The 18,198-nt window shown below is 31.1% G+C and overlaps 1 protein-coding gene and 1 long non-coding RNA gene across 2 annotated transcripts in view; one reads left to right on the plus strand and one right to left on the minus strand.

The window, feature by feature from the left end:
* LOC145261051 (uncharacterized) overlaps positions 1-18,198 on the minus strand; it is a 97,299-nt gene that overhangs the window by 56,432 nt on the left and 22,669 nt on the right. The gene's annotated exons all lie outside the window — the stretch shown is intronic.
* Positions 3,096-18,198, plus strand: part of LOC145261054 (uncharacterized) — an 88,660-nt gene continuing 73,557 nt past the window's right edge. Inside the window, exon 1 of the long non-coding RNA XR_013864393.1 lies at positions 3,096-3,688. This is a non-coding gene — a long non-coding RNA (uncharacterized LOC145261054). The remainder of the gene's footprint in view (positions 3,689-18,198) is intronic.

Consider the following 18,198-nt stretch of genomic DNA (forward strand, 5'->3'; position numbering starts at 1 on the left):
ACATAAAATGCATTCTATTTTTATTATGAGTATACACACGAAAAGATTCGATATTGACATAAAATGCATTCTATTTTTATTATGAGTATACACACGAAAAGATTCGATATTGACATAAAATGCATTCTATTTTTATTATGAGTATACACACGAAAAGATTCGATATTGACATAAAATGCATTCTATTTTTATTATGAGTATACACACGAAAAGATTCGATATTGACATAAAATGCATTCTATTTTTATTATGAGTATACACACGAAAAGATTCGATATTGACATAAAATGCATTCTATTTTTATTATGAGTATACACACGAAAAGATTCGATATTGACATAAAATGCATTCTATTTTTATTATGAGTATACACACGAAAAGATTCGATATTGACATAAAATGCATTCTATTTTTATTATGAGTATACACACGAAAAGATTCGATATTGACATAAAATGCATTCTATTTTTATTATGAGTATACACACGAAAAGATTCGATATTGACATAAAATGCATTCTATTTTTATTATGAGTATACACACGAAAAGATTCGATATTGACATAAAATGCATTCTATTTTTATTATGAGTATACACACGAAAAGATTCGATATTGACATAAAATGCATTCTATTTTTATTATGAGTATACACACGAAAAGATTCGATATTGACATAAAATGCATTCTATTTTTATTATGAGTATACACACGAAAAGATTCGATATTGACATAAAATGCATTCTATTTTTATTATGAGTATACACACGAAAAGATTCGATATTGACATAAAATGCATTCTATTTTTATTATGAGTATACACACGAAAAGATTCGATATTGACATAAAATGCATTCTATTTTTATTATGAGTATACACACGAAAAGATTCGATATTGACATAAAATGCATTCTATTTTTATTATGAGTATACACACGAAAAGATTCGATATTGACATAAAATGCATTCTATTTTTATTATGAGTATACACACGAAAAGATTCGATATTGACATAAAATGCATTCTATTTTTATTATGAGTATACACACGAAAAGATTCGATATTGACATAAAATGCATTCTATTTTTATTATGAGTATACACACGAAAAGATTCGATATTGACATAAAATGCATTCTATTTTTATTATGAGTATACACACGAAAAGATTCGATATTGACATAAAATGCATTCTATTTTTATTATGAGTATACACACGAAAAGATTCGATATTGACATAAAATGCATTCTATTTTTATTATGAGTATACACACGAAAAGATTCGATATTGACATAAAATGCATTCTATTTTTATTATGAGTATACACACGAAAAGATTCGATATTGACATAAAATGCATTCTATTTTTATTATGAGTATACACACGAAAAGATTCGATATTGACATAAAATGCATTCTATTTTTATTATGAGTATACACACGAAAAGATTCGATATTGACATAAAATGCATTCTATTTTTATTATGAGTATACACACGAAAAGATTCGATATTGACATAAAATGCATTCTATTTTTATTATGAGTATACACACGAAAAGATTCGATATTGACATAATAAATCGTTCTTTCTGCGTAATGAAATAGATCTGCAAAAAAAATATGCCGAAGTTTTGACGTGCTAAAAGGATTTTTTGGTAAAAAAAATTCACAAAATACTGTTACAGTACCTTCTCATTCGCTATTAATTTTTCTCCTAACCCCCCCCCCCACTGGGCGCACATATCTTCTTCATTACACTGACGAAGACCGAAGGTACGGTTAAAAATATGAGCTTTAAAAAAATCTTTTATTTCAAAAAAAACATTTTGTATTCCTACACGTCACCAAAATGAAAAAAAATAAATAGAGAAAAGATATAAACATGTGCACTTTTCATATTGAAATAGCGTTTCATTCTTTCAGGAATCATCAGTGCAGCGTGCCACGATTAACACCAGTCGATAGATTCGAACTCGGCGACAGAAGTCATCCCTGGCTTCATTAGCAAAGCCCTAATCCATTCGGCTACCATTAACCGCAAGAAATGCTGTTGAATTTTAAACATTTATTTTTTTAATGCTTTTTAACGTCTGTCAGAGTGATCTAATCATTATATGATGATCTGCGCATGAGCTAAAGTGACCGACTTTAATTCAACTGAAAGTGCTTAATGATAAGAAACGAGTTTCTTAAAGGGACTGACATAATTATTTACTATGATAATTATTAAATACCTACAGACACTAGTGTTTAATCCTTTCGGGAATATATATATATATATATATATATATATATATATATATATATATATATATATATATATAAATGTATACGAGCAAACAGTTAATAAAACATGTTAAAAAACACTTTGAAATGAGTTACAAACATATTTAATCAGAAAAGGAAACACTTGATAACTGGATAGTCCTTAATTCGCGGAGTTTCGAAGAAATACCTTCCTTCTCATCAGAGGGTAAGAACTAGCGAAATGCGGGATCGGATTTTGCATGCAAAAGTATTTGATGAAACAACAAGTAAGTCAAAGATCTTACTTGACAACAAAAAAGCGAAGCAGAGGGAATATGGTGAAGAAAAAGGTGATTACACGTGAATGGATAGTCTCGTGGAAGATAAATAATCCAGTGACGGTAAAATCCAAATATGTAACTTCAAGAAAGTTGATTGAATTTCCATTTGCACAAGTAAAATCCAAGGAAATCTCGTAATTGGAAAATGGTCCAAAATAATCCAAAGGCAGAAATCCATGGAATAATTCACAAAAATGTGTACAAGAGAAAAAAGGGAAAAATTCCAATAATATTAATAAAAGAAAAATAAGATAAGCTTTTCACTTTACTGCCGAGGCATAAATATAAATAAGAAATAATATTTTATATTAAAGAGTTGAAGTTTTTATGGCAATTTTTTCATATCGCGAGTGCTTATGCGTGGTTATATATATATATATATATATATATATATATATATATATATATATATATATATATATATATATTTATATATATGTATATATATATATATATATATATATATATATATATATATATATATATATATATATATACACTAGTAGTGTTACATGATAAGGGATGTCCCCTGTTCATGTAAGTATAAAAATAGAGAGATTAGTTAAAATGGAATAAGAGAAAGCAGAAATCGAACCCTGGACATAAGTTTTAAAGAACAATAGGTTTAAATGGAATGTCCAGTAAATTGTTAATTCGGATGAAATAAATAATAAATAAACTATTCAATTGTTAAAAGAATGTGGATAATAAAATATGAGTTAAATAAATTAGATATGTAGGTTAAATTCCTTTGTGGAAACTACACAAAGAAAATAGGTTATTGGGAAATCAATGTCGAAAACGTGCAAAGTCGCGCATGTTGAGACACGTGAATTTTGCTCACGTGGCCGGGATGCATGGAGTTCTCAATATAGCAGGTGGGAGTTAGTTGGTCGGGAGAGAGTCGGAGAGAGTCGGAGAGAGTCAGAGACAGTCAGTGAGAAAACTCAGAGACAGGCGGACGTCTGAAGCGAGACGTCACTTCAGAAACTAAGATGTGAAACTTTGAGTTCTTAATGAGGAAGTCGACCGGTCGTCAGAAAATAAATTCACCATGTGTTTTGGATAAAGCTTATCTTTGTGTTGTGATTTCTACAAAAAGGTAAATTGTATTGTTATTATATGTCTGTGTATAAAATGTCATTACAACAACATCTCTCTCTCTAAGATACAACATCATATGTAATAAGACAAGAACTCTCACTAAGGCACATATCATTACTAATAAGAACTCACGTAACATACGCGCACAAGTGGTATAGTCTAATACTAATAATAATAACTATATAACAGTAGGCCACCCGGCGTTGCCCGGTCGTAAAATATGCATACATTTTATATTTTACTTCATACAGAAACTGAGACATGTGCATGCGAGTATAATGCTTTTTAAACAGTTCACTTCTTGTAAGTAAAAAAAAAAAAAAATAAATAATCAAGCTGAGATCGAAATCAAAACCTAAAGACAGTGAGTCCAGTACGATGACCATTAGGCTAGCGTGAAACACTATAAAAAGGTGTTTTCAAACCGACTTTACACTTAACATAAGGAATCTGTAATGTGAACAATTGACGTATACGCAACTATGAAACACTTAGCAAACAGAAAAATCCGACGACTCTTACGTATAAATGTTTACATTTTTGACTGCTTAGGGGTCCCTTTTTTTGGATGAAAACAAATTAATTATTGTTTTCGCATTATTTAAACAATGCGAGTTTTTTTATCTTTATCGTAAAAATATCCTTGACATATTTATTCGAATATAAGTAACATAATAACAAGGGAAATAAATCAGTTATGCTTACAACAAGGCAAATTAACTTTATTTACGATTGTTAACACACAAATTATTTACGATTGTAAACACAAATCATTTACAATTGTTAACACACAAATTATTTACGATTGTTAATACACAAATTATTTACGATTGTTAACACATAAATTATTTATGATTGTTAACACACAAATTATTTACGATTGTTAAAACACAAATTATTTATGATTGTCACCACACAAATTATTTACAAATGTTAACGAATAATTATTTACGATTGTTAACACAGAAATTATTTATGGTTGTTAACAAACAAATTATGTATGATTGTTAACACACAAAATATTTATGATTGTTAACGCACAAATTATTTATGATTGTTAACACACAACTTATTTACGATTGTTAACACACAAAATACTTATGATTGTTAACACACAAATTATTTACGATTGTTAACACACAAATTATTTACGATTGTTAACACACAAATTATTTACGATTGTTAACACACAAATTATTTGTGATTGTTAACACACAAATTATTTATGATTGTTAACACAAAATATTTATGATTGTTTACACACAAATATTTACGATTGTTAACACACAAATTATGATTGTGAACACACAAATATTTATTACAATTAACACACAAATTATTTATGACTGTTAACACACAAATTATTTATGACTGTTAACACACAAAATATTTACGCTTGTTAACATACAAATTATTTACGATTGTTAACATACAAAGTATTTATGATTGTTTACACACAAAATATTTATGATTGTTGGGACACGAATTATTTATGATTGTTAACACACACATTATTTATGATTGTTAACACACAAATATTTACGATTGTTAACACACAAATTATTTATGATTGTTAACACACAAATTATTTACGATTGTTAACACACAAATTATTTCTGATTGTTAACACACAAATTATTTATGATTGTTAACACAAAATATTTATGATTGTTTACACACAAATATTTACGATTGTTAACACACAAATTATGATTGTGAACACACAAATATTTATGACTATTAACACACAAATTATTTATGACTGTTAACACACAAATTATTTATGACTGTTAACACACAAAATATTTACGCTTGTTAACATACAAATTATTTACGATTGTTAACATACAAAGTATTTATGATTGTTTACACACAAAATATTTATGATTGTTGGGACACGAATTATTTATGATTGTTAACACACACATTATTTATGATTGTTAACACACAAATATTTACGATTGTTAACACACAAATTATTTATGATAGTTAACACACAAATTATTTACGATTGTTAACACACAAATTATTTCTGATTGTTAACACACAAATTATTTACGATTGTTAACGTACAAATTATTTATGATTGTTAACACACAAAATATTTATGATTGTTAACAGAAATTATTTATGATTGTTAACCCTCAAATTATTTACGATCGTTAACACACAAATTATTTATGATTGTTAACACAAATTACTTATGTTTGTTAACACACAAGTTATTTACGATTGTTAACACACAAATTATTCATGATTGTTAACACAAATTATTTATGATTGTTAACACGCAAATAATTTTAAAAATTAGCAATAATTACATGTTATTTATCTCCCCTTTGAACCCTTCTGTGTGTGTGTGTGTGTGTGTCTTTTTTTTTAAGCCAAACATGTTATTTTCACTAATTTTCGTCAAAAAATGTGTTCTTTATCAATATTTTTTCTAACGTATCATTTTTCGTAATTTTCGGATATATTCATTACAGTAACATGAAAATTAAGTAGAGACGATTGCTTGGCCTTGAAATTCAAAACTTCTCCTTTTGCTATTATTGTGTAGTTCACTGTTTTTCTGAATTAAAATAAAATGTGTAGAATTCTGTCCATCCACCTAAAATTGTTTGGATTTCTCCTCTCTTTACCAAAAATAGAAAAGATTAACTATAGCATACGCACATATACTACACCTTGATCCTAACCTAAATACTTCCCCGAATTAATAAAATCCTTTTCTTTTTTTTTCTTTTTTTTCCATAGCATTTTATGTCTTGATTTATGCAAAGCAGAAATACTTCAAACACGTTTTCTTTAATCTGGCATCGTTTATCGATCGATTGCCAAAAAGATGGTGTCTCTTTTATGTATCTGACGATTTAAACAGAAAAAAAAGGGATTCTTTCTTGTGTGGAGAATTCTTACAAGATGTATTTTGATGCCGCCGCCAGGAGGAGGATGATTGTGATGAAGGAGCGTTATGTCTCAGATAGGAACCGTTACCCGGTCTGGAATTCGTTGGGATTTTTTTTTTCCAAGTGAAATGAATTCCTATTGAACATATCAAAGGGCGAAGCAAAAGAATGGCTTCAATGGATTCTTCAAACTTGAAAGGAATCCGAGTGAGACCAAAATGCTGGGCAGAATTCTACTTCTTTTCAGATGAGTCGTTTCTGTGACGCCAAATTGGCGGAAGTTTTTCACTTTATTATAAAGTAAAACGAGCGCTTGTACACACACACACACACACACACACACACACACACACACACACACACACACACACACACACACACACACACACACACATATATATATATATACTAGCAAAAGTACTCGTCGTTGATTGGTTCAAAAACAGCCTACAGAAAAATGGACTCTCATTTATGAAAGTATGATAGGTTATGAAAAGAAAGGGTTGTAAAGAGATAGCTTCGAATTCGGGGGTATCAAAACCAAAGCAAAATATGATGAAAGTAAAACTAAAATTGATAAACCCCATAATTTATTATACCATACCTGTTCACACTGAAACACTTATATTAAAAAAACTTGTTAAACTTTGTGACATATTTCGATTCTATGGAGATCAGGTGCGAACGAAAACCCACTAATTTTATTATACCATATTTCTTCAAACTGAAACATAATTATCAAAGATAGATATGAAAAGTCTTTATTAAAGTTTCTGTCTATTTCCATTCTATTGAGGCCAGGCGCGAACGCAGACCCCACAATTTTATTATATCATCCCTATTTAAGTAAAAACATACTTATCAAAGTATTATTATGTACATCTATATCAAAAACACTTGTAAACGTTTTTTTTTAATTTTAAAATTTTTTATTTCCATACTTTGTGGACCAGACGCGAACGCAGACACCACAATTTTAATGAACCACCGTTCTGTCACATCAAACATACCCATTCCTGTGTCTCGATACATTTTCTATCATTATATGTAATCAGTTTTTTAAAATAGTCAACCATATAGGAGCCTATTCGTGACCACACACACACACACACACACACACACACACACACACACATTCAGCTTTATATTATTGATACATATATATCTATAATATAAAGCTGAATGTGTGTGTGTGTAAAGCTGAATTAAAAAAAAACCTTTACAAGTGTTTTTGATACAGATGTACATAAGAATACTTTGATAAGTATGTTTAACTTAAATAGGGATGGTATAATAAAATTGTGGGGTCTGCGTTCGCGCCTGGCCTCCATAGAATGGAAATAGGCACAAACTTTAATAAAGACTTTTCATATCTATCCGCGTAAGTATACTTTGATAATTCTGTTTCAGTTTGACGAAATATGGTATAATAAAATTTTGGGGTGTTCGTTCGCACCTAACCTCCATAGAATGGAAATATGTCACAAAGTTTAATAAGGTTTTTTTAATATAGATCTACAGGATATTGTGATTAGTGTTTCAATGTGAACAGGTATAGTATAATAAATTATGGGGTTTGTCTATTTTATTTTTACTTTCATCATATTTTACTTTAGTTTTGATACCCCCAAATTCGAAGCTATCTCTTTACAACCCTTCCTTTTCATAACCTATCATACTTTCATAAATGAGAGTCCATTTTCTGTAGGCTGTTTTTTAACCCAGTCAACGACGGGTACTTTTGCTAGTATATATATATATATATATATATATATATATATATATATATATATATATATATATATATACACGTATGCATATATATACACGTATGCATATAAATATATATACATATATATATACACACATGTATGCATTCACGTATGCACACACGCACACACACACACCCATATGAGTCTATCCATGTGTATAAATATGTAGGTATATATATATATATATATATATATATATATATATATATATATATATATATATATATATATATATATATATATATACTAGCATGGGTACCCAGCGTTGTCTGGGTTGACATGAAGTTCTGTTTGAAACTCACCGGTATATTAATAATTTTCATCATGGGCAACGTGTATACCCCCACAACAAAAATAAAAGAACGGATGGAAACATGTAAATGTAATCGCCTAAAAAAGATGTATGTGATATCCTCTCCACCAGATATATCGGCAGAAGGGCTACAAAGAGAAGAAACTATTCTCCGGATATTAAACACTGGAACCCCCCCCCCCCGCAAAGATAATTAAAAATAAATAATTACAACTTTTGTTTCAATAAAAAATAGCAGTGAATGCCCGTGCAATCGCAAAAAAAAAAAAAACAGAAAAAAAAGATCTACCAAAAATTAATTCCAAAAACAATTAAATGACATTTTTCGTCATTTTATATTTCTAATGTAACCCCTCCCCCTCAAAAAATTGAATTTGTCCTATTTCGGTGTTCGTTCTGTTTATAAAATTGTTAGGTGAAAGTAAATAATGGTTTCAAATGTAATTCCTGCCCCCCCCCACCACAATAAACTAAAAAAATTTCTATTTGCCATGTTTTATCCACCGTCATCCCCTCGATCGCCAAACTTGAAAAAAATGTCAAAAATGACATGTCTGGTTGAACGCTTTTTGGCCAAAAAGTGGGTTCTCATTTTACGTTAAATTTATATAGAAAAGTTATTCCCACGCTAAAATGTTATTTTTATTTCAAATTTCTTCTTCCATATTATTTATAAAGACTGCTTAAATGTATTAGGCCACAAAAAAACTGATCTTAATTTTTTTGGTCGATGTCAAGTTTCTTTCCAACTCCCCAAAAAACTTTAAAATGACGACTTTTAATGGTTTTCGGTGGTGCTGAAAACGAATATTACGTTTAAATTTGGGGCAGATAAGTAGTTTTCATGATATGAAGCAATTACTTTTTCAAAAAGTGGGGGATCTCTTTCCTATATAAATTTAACGTAAAATGAGCACCCACTTTCTTGTCACCTAGTAATTTCTTCATATCATAAAACAAATTTAGCTGTGATATTCGTTTTCAGCACCCCTCGAAAATTGGCGCTGTTTTTTATTTGTTTTTTTTTTACTAAGAGATGCGTGACTTTTTCATCTCATAATTTAGGACGCTAATTATGCTGTTAGTAAGTTTACAAAAGCATACTTTTGTTTTTCGTTCTTTTTTCATTATACTTCTATAGTTGTGAACAGGTGCTTCTGCAGTTTAACATTTCTCAAAAATTCTGTTTACATTGGGAAGCGGTTATGTAAACTACAGAAGCACCTGGTAAAATCTATACAAATTCTATAATTGAATACCCACCTAAAAAAAAATGAAAAACAAAAAAATATTTTTATAAACCGCTCGTGTAAGCTTACTGACAGCATTATTTGCGTCCTAAATTATGAAAAATAAACAAATCTCTTAGTAAAAAAAAAAAAAAACAGCGCCAGTTTTCGGTGGTGCTGAAAACGAATATCACAGTTAAATTTGTTTTATGATATGATTAAATTATTAGGTGGTTAGAAAGTGGGTGTCAATTTTACGTTAAATTTATATAGGAAAGTGATCCCCCACTTTTTGAAAAAGTAATTTTTCATATCATGAAAACTACTTATCTGCCCCAAATTTTAATGTGATATTTTTAGCACTATTGAAAAACATGAAAAGTCGTTATTTTCAAGTTTTTTGAGGAGTTGGAAAGAAACTTGACATTGACCATTTTTTTTCTAGGGGTGAAACGACGCTGGGTCACGTCGTAAAAATTGACTATTTTTAATTTAAGATATTAAATAAATTATAAAGAAAATCTGTTTCGCAGGCAATCAAACACACTTGCTGTGGTATAATTATTATAATAAATCCTGGGCAACACCGATTAAATTTTATAAACATAAAACAAAAAGAGCAGGGGATGATGGATTTTGTTCACATGTGTCCCTGACTAACTCTGCCCTCGTGAGGATGCAAGTAAATGAGGACATTAGTTTTAATTATTTTTCTCTAACAAATAAAAAAAAAGTTACTTAAAAATTAAGAATAAGTGAAAAAAATTTTCCTCCGAAGTAAAATAAAAAAAATAATTCAGCTTAGAATAATATTTCGAAATGAAAACAAAAACAGGAAATATTTAATAACGCGCTCCGTTTAAAACAATTTTTTACTTAAGCTATCACAGTTATTTCCCCTTTTGGTTTTCTGGTTTTCGGTTTGAAAATAAAACGGTTTTAGATTTCAGATAAAATAAATTAAATCAAACATAACTTGAAATTTAAATAAACTAAATAATTAATTATTTTTTAATTAGTACAGTTGAAAAAAAAAGCTATTATGTCGAATTAGTAATGTCATCGAGGTAATTATTTAGATAGATTGCATTTAATGTGATATGTTAATGACCGTAACTCAGTAATGAAAAAGTGGTTTGAAGAATGCTATATATTGAAAGTCCGTATACAATATAATGTCTCCTTTGACAGAAGTATCCTAATATGGGCATTAATATTTCTGGACCAACAGAGGCGTACACGCGCAATTTTTGGATATATTACTATTTTCGACATTACACTTAAGTAGGCAATATTGTTTTTGCTGGAAATGATATATAAAAAATATTTTAAAACATAAAAAAATATATAAAAACGATATAAAACGATATATAAAAAATATTTTAAAACATAAAAAATATATAAAAACGATATAAAACGATATATAAAAAATATTTTAAAACATAAAAAAAATATATAAAAACGATATAAAACGATATATAAAAAATATTTTAAAACATAAAAAATATATAAAAACGATATAAAACGATATATAAAAAATATTTTAAAACATAAAAAAATATATAAAAACGATATAAAACGATATATAAAAAATATTTTAAAACATAAAAAAATATATAAAAACGATATAAAACGATATATAAAAAATATTTTAAAACATAAAAAATATATAAAAACGATATAAAACGATACATAAAATATAAAAACGATATAAAACGATATATAAACGATATATAAAAAAATATATAAAAAATATATATATGTTAAAAAAAATCGATTTGTCGACTGAAGCTTATTAAGCACCTTATTTAATTCAAAAGATTGTATTATTATATTTTATTAAAAACAAATAAATTATTGTGTAATTATTTTCTGAAATTTAAATCTTTATCTAAAGTATTAAATTTTCAAGGTTTCTTTTTTAAACATCTTTAGCAAAAAACATATATTATGAAAATCTTGTGCTAATATATTAGGGCGGTGCCAATTTTAAAATTGGTACAGCCCTTATATATTCTTTCATTACGACATTAAAAAAAATGTCTTTCTTTCATATTTCGTTTCAGTTTCATTTACTTTGTTTCGTATTTCGTTTTAATTTCAATCACTTTCCATTTTTACATACAACTCTGTTCGGAGTCTCCCCCCCCCATCCCCACCATTTTGTTTCTATCGACGAGTCATGTCAATATGACGCAAATCAATGTTATCCAAAACTGTCTGTATCTATTTGGTATTGTGTCAGAATATTTTAATTTTATTTCCTTTATTTCATTTTTTGTTAACTATTCTGTTTAAAAGTTCATTTAATTATTACAATATTGTTTTGTCATAATTTTTTTATTGAACCAAATTGTTATCGAACTATCAATAATTTCCTAGAAATAAGATTTTAATATATATTTATTTATATAATAATTGGCAATAAATAACTTACAAAATTTTCAATATTATATATATATATATATATATATATATATATATATAGTGGAAATAGTAATTAATAAAAACTGAAGAAAGTGCTCAATACTGTTGTAGAGCAAATATGCGTTTTATTTTTATTAACGTATCTTTCTGTTAAGTTACATTATTGTTTCAGCTACTCTGCTGTTTTTTTTTTGGCCGTCTGTAGCTTCCTCAGACTTTTACAAAAATGTTCGCTATTTTGGGATGAAAGAGTGAAAGAGTGAATGACCTCATTGACTCTTTCGTCCCCAAATAGCGAACATTTCTGTAAAAGTCTGAGGAAGCTACAGACGGCCAAAAAAAAAACGGCAGAGTAGCTGAAACAATAATGTAACTTAACAGAAAGATACGGTAATAGAAAATAAAACTGTATTTGCTCTACAACAGTATTGAGCACTTTTTTCAGTTTTTATTAATTACCATTTCCAATATATATATATATATATATATACACACACACACACACACATATGGATGCATCTACGGCATAATCACGTTGACACACCGGTTCTCGACAGATCACCGAAGTTAAACAACGTTGAGACTGTTTAGTACCAGATGGGTGACCATTTGGGAATTCTAGGTGCTGTATGTGCTCTCCGCTTATCCCGGCATTTGTTTCCAGTCATCTTGTACATGCACTTCACTTACCACTGGTATTTAACAATGTGGTCTCAGGAGAAGTGTGGTTTGTGATTGCGCACCTCGTACTAAAAAAAATTTAATGCGCAAGCAACCCTTCGTGGGTATCCATAGTCTGTCTAAGACTGAAGGAGCCCGTGTTTTTGTTTATATAGATATATACATACGTACATATACCTGCATACACCCATGGTGATTGTCACTTCTTGACAGAAGAAGACCATCTTTCCCTGGCTTTATTGTTGATTACTCATTCATTTTCATTTCATGTACTTTTCAAATATTATTTTATTTTATTTATTTTATTTTATTTGAATTTTATTATATATATATATATATATATATATATATACATTTACACAGACACACACACATATGCATGCGGAGATGTGATCAAGATGCATCAATTTCTATCTACTGTGGGGAGGAAGGTGGCTTTTCAGACCAATCCTGCTCTTACACAGTCTGTTGCAAAGGTCACACTTAAGCTGAGAGTGAGGGATGGCAACTGGTGCTGCTCTACTGTGGATGTTCATGCACACATGATGATTGATTGCAACGGCATGTCAGACGAGTGCCACTCCCTCAGACACTTAAAGTCCATGAGCCCAAAAATGACTTCCATCGCCACAGGTCCATTTTTATAGAACAAATCCCCAAGGGAGTATCTATACACAGATTATGTTACAGAGTCTTATCTTTGTACGGCAGCTAAGTCTCTCACTCAGTTCAAAATGTTGAGATCGAGCAAAAAGCAAGAGCAAGATAGCCAGCAACAAGTTAAACTGCAGACCAGCTTAATGCGGGTACTGGTCTGCCGCTTTATGGTTTTTTTAAATCAGAGATTTGCTTCTCCTAGAAAGGTTGCCTCCACCACAGCTTACAGGAGCCCTCTCCACCCCAAAACACACATACATACACACAAACACACACGGTGCTAGCTGGCGGTTGACCCTGAAAAAGGGTTCATTCGCTCTTTGAAAGGTCTTGTTTTTAATCCTTCAGGGAGACTAGCCACCCTCCTCACCAAACAAGTCTGGTGGGGGAACCAGTTTAGTCGCCGGTGACCCGACTATGAGGCAGGTAGTACTGGGTTACATGGTACCAGTAGCATATGACATGATCATACACACATACATATCTACTTACATACAGTTAACCACCTCAGCAGAAACAACCTTTTTAGTGACACACAATATGGTTTCCGCTCTGCAAGATCTACCGTAGATGTGCTGACGGTTATATCTCACAGGATTAGTGGATCTCTTGACAAAGGTTTCCTTTCTAGGGCAATTGCTCTTGACATATCAAAGGCCTTCGACAAGGTATGGCATAAGGGTCTACTTCACAAGATTTCCAGCTACGGTATAACTGGAAATGTTTTCTCAATCATTAAATCATTTCTCTCCGATAGGCTCATAAGAGTAGTGGTCAATGGACAAAAATCGGAGGCTTGCAGTATTAATGCTGGAGTCCCTCAGGGGTCAACCCTGGGCCCAACTCTCTTACTGATCTACATCAATAACCTCCCTAAACACATACTTAAATCATTCGTTGACATCTATGCTGATGACACGACCATCTACGGCAACACATCAAAGGCTGTAAATGACAAAATTCTCTCTGATTCTCTCTCCTCTTATCTTTAGCGCGTGGTTCAGTGGGGGAAAACGTGGATGGTTATCTTTAATGCATCTAAAACCAAACTCCTATCCTTACATCATCAACGCTCTGATCCCCATCTGGCATCAATTGGGATGGATGGCTCTCATCTAGGAGAGGCCCCGTGTTTTGACAAGCTTCTGGGTTTGACCTTTACTCCTGATCTGAAATAGAATACGTACATCAAGTCTGTTGCCAATGTCGCTGGAAAGATGGTGGGATCCTTCTACCGCTCCAGAAGATATCTCACTACTGATGCAATTCTTTATCTACATAAAAGCCAAGTACGTCCAAGGATCGAATACTGCTGCCATATCTGGGCAGGAGCTGCTAAAAACAGCCTATCCTGCCTTGACAAATAGACTTCGTGGCTTAGTGGGGGATGCCCTTTTCACTACCCTGCAACCTCTCTCCCACAGAAGAGACGTTGCGAGCCTATCCTTGTTTTATCGTTATTTCCATGGCAGGTGCTCGTCTGAACTCCAATCTCTGGCCCCCCCTCGCCAATCTTTCACGAGAAACACCCGTCTAGCTGAATCCACTGTGAAAAATTTCCCCCACTCTTTATCTGTGCTTAAATCAAAACGTGGATTCCATGAACAAAGCTTCTTTCTTAGAACTGCACGCCTGTGGGACTCTGTTCCGTCTGCCTGCTTCCCACCTGACTACAACTTGGATGTCTTCAAGTCCAACGTTAACAAATTCTTAATGAACCGCCCCCTTAAGTAAACACTTCATCAAATCTCCACACTAACGTAATGTACTTGCAATAACCCTTATCCCTGAGTGGCTTCCGGGCGTTGATAAGTGGTGACCACTGTGTAAAAAAAAAAAACGAAAAAACAGACACACACGCTCTGTCTGTCTGTCTGTCTGTCTGTCTCTCTCTCTCTCTCTCTCTATATATATATATATATATATATATAGATGGGGGGCAAAAGGTATTAGACAAATTCTTTAAAAGGTACTTAGCTCAACAATAAAGTGAACCTTATATACAGAAAGAAAGAGGGAAAAACGATACATAAAGATATATTGCATGTAAATTTATTTGTTCATTCAACGTCACATTTTAATATGTTACCAAGCATCTTCTCTAATCTTCTGACGAGAAGCATTAGTCTTCGAAATACCTAGGCATAAATAGCATATATATATATATATATATATATATATATATATATATATATATATATCCCATACTCCTAATGATATAATCTCCCTATTGAATGAACGATTACATTTATATACATTAGTATATATATATTTATATTGTTGTTTTTATCCCCCCCCCCTCTCTCTCTCTCTCTCTCTCTCTCTCTCTCTCTCTCTCTGTATATATATATATATATATATATATATATATATATATATATATATATAATTACTTCATTTACTCACATAAAATTAATATACAAAAGTATAAATTTATGCGTAAACTTTAAGTATTTGCTCCAACAGTGTTCAATACGTAGGTAGAGCTAGTTAGTAAGTTATAAATATATATGGCGTTTAAGCTTCACTGAGTATTCCGCGTTTCACCCACTCCAGGTTTCTTCAGTCCTGAAGAATCCTTGAGTGGATGAACCGCGGAATATTCAGTGTAGCTTAAACGCCATATATATTTATAGCTTACTATATATATATATATATATATATATATATATATATATATATATATATATATATATATATATATATATATATATATATATATAGTAATGAATTGCAAAATAAGTGCAACCTCTTCTAACTTCGGATTTTGTAATCATGTCCATATTCCTTTATTTTCTTTTGAAGTTGATAAGTTCTCTTTGTTCTGCAGAATAAATTTAAAAATTAACATAATAATTAATTCTGCGCTACGAAACATGTGCTGTCAAGAAGTGTGCTTTTCAACGTACTTTAAGAAATAAACGGCAAACCCCGTATTATTTGGATTCATCGGACTACTGTTCTCATCTTGAGTATGATTTCCGCAGCGTTTCGGTCGATGTAACCTCCGACCTTCTTCAGGTGTATCTTGTCGAACTCGGGAATGTTTCTGTCGAACTCGGGAATTTAACCGGAATTTCAAGCGGAGCCCATTTATTCACTTCACGGGGTTAGCATGCTCTTATTAGGTCAACCATGACTGGATAGAGGTCCTAAGTAATTTGCAATTATATTTTTCGATCGCCCACACTGAGGATTGAACCTTTAACCTTCAGGAGAATATCACTTTTTACAATTGATTTTTCCAAGTATTCTAACCATGAACAATTCTAGTACGAATTTTAGGACCCTTAAACCTATTTTATTTCTCGTTATAAATATCACTATTTATAACTAATTATTACTATATATTAATGTATATCTATCTATATATTATTGTTTTTTACTTATTACTTGTATATACTATCTATTGTTTATAATTAACGGTTTCCATATCGTATCGAATTCAATACTAGGTCTACTTAGTAATTGGTTATTCCCCAGCATATGTGCTGCTTCTTTCAGTCGTCTTAATCTACACAATTCTTTTCTGTCTATAATTTTTACTTCGTCCCATGATGGCAGATGGCTTCCCTTTTCCCTCGAGCTATGGTCAGTCATACCTGACTTTTAAATCTCTCCACGCACTACAGTTTTTCGATGTTCTTCTGACCGTACTTTTAGTGGATGTCACATCTCACCTTTGTATAGTTTTCCACATTTACATGGGATTTCATGTATACACTTCTTAGTCATCATTTTTTTTTTTTTTTTTTTTTTTTTACAAAGGCATCACCACATTATCAAGGCCCAGAGGCCACTCAAGGATAAGGGTTAAAGAGTGTACAGTAGAAGTTGGTCAATATAGTAATCATTAGTAATGAAAATTTGGTAAATTTAATGACTTATCTGGAACGGCTCATCAAGAACTTATTTACGTTAGACTTGAAGACAACCATATTGTAGTCAGCCGGAAAGCAGGAAAACGGAAGACAATTCCACAGGCGTGCAGTTCTAAGAAAGAAGCTTTGTTCATGGAATCTACATTTAGGTTTAGGGACAGATAAAGAGTGGGGGAAATTATTGATAGTGTTTACAGCTAGACGAGTGTTTCTTGTGAAAGTTTGGCGAGGGGGGACCATAGATTGAAGCTCAGTTGAACACTTTCCATGAAAATAACGATACATCAGAGACAAACTCGCAACATCTCTTCTGTGAGATAGAGGTTGCAAGGAGGAGAAAAGGACATCTCCTACGAGGCTACGAAGTCTATTTTGAACTCCCTCAAGGCATTTTTTCTGTAAGGGGCTTGACTCTCACAAACTGTTTCCGGAGAGTTGAATCACTCCCGAATACTGTCCTGATGTCATATGGATTACATATTCGTTTTTCAGACAAGCCCTTCATATATGGTATACAAACTGTAGTGAGTTTCTGAGTGATGTCCCTTTTGTGTTTAGTCCAGATTTCTTGGAGCTGATGTCATGCTTTCTGGATAGTTATTTCGGTGGAGGGGTTCTCTTAAACTGCCCATCTCCTCT

The sequence above is a fragment of the Euprymna scolopes genome, chromosome 37 (genome assembly GCF_053919585.1).
Source record: "Euprymna scolopes isolate OS-2025 chromosome 37, ASM5391958v1, whole genome shotgun sequence".
Lineage (NCBI taxonomy): Eukaryota > Metazoa > Mollusca > Cephalopoda > Sepiida > Sepiolidae > Euprymna > Euprymna scolopes.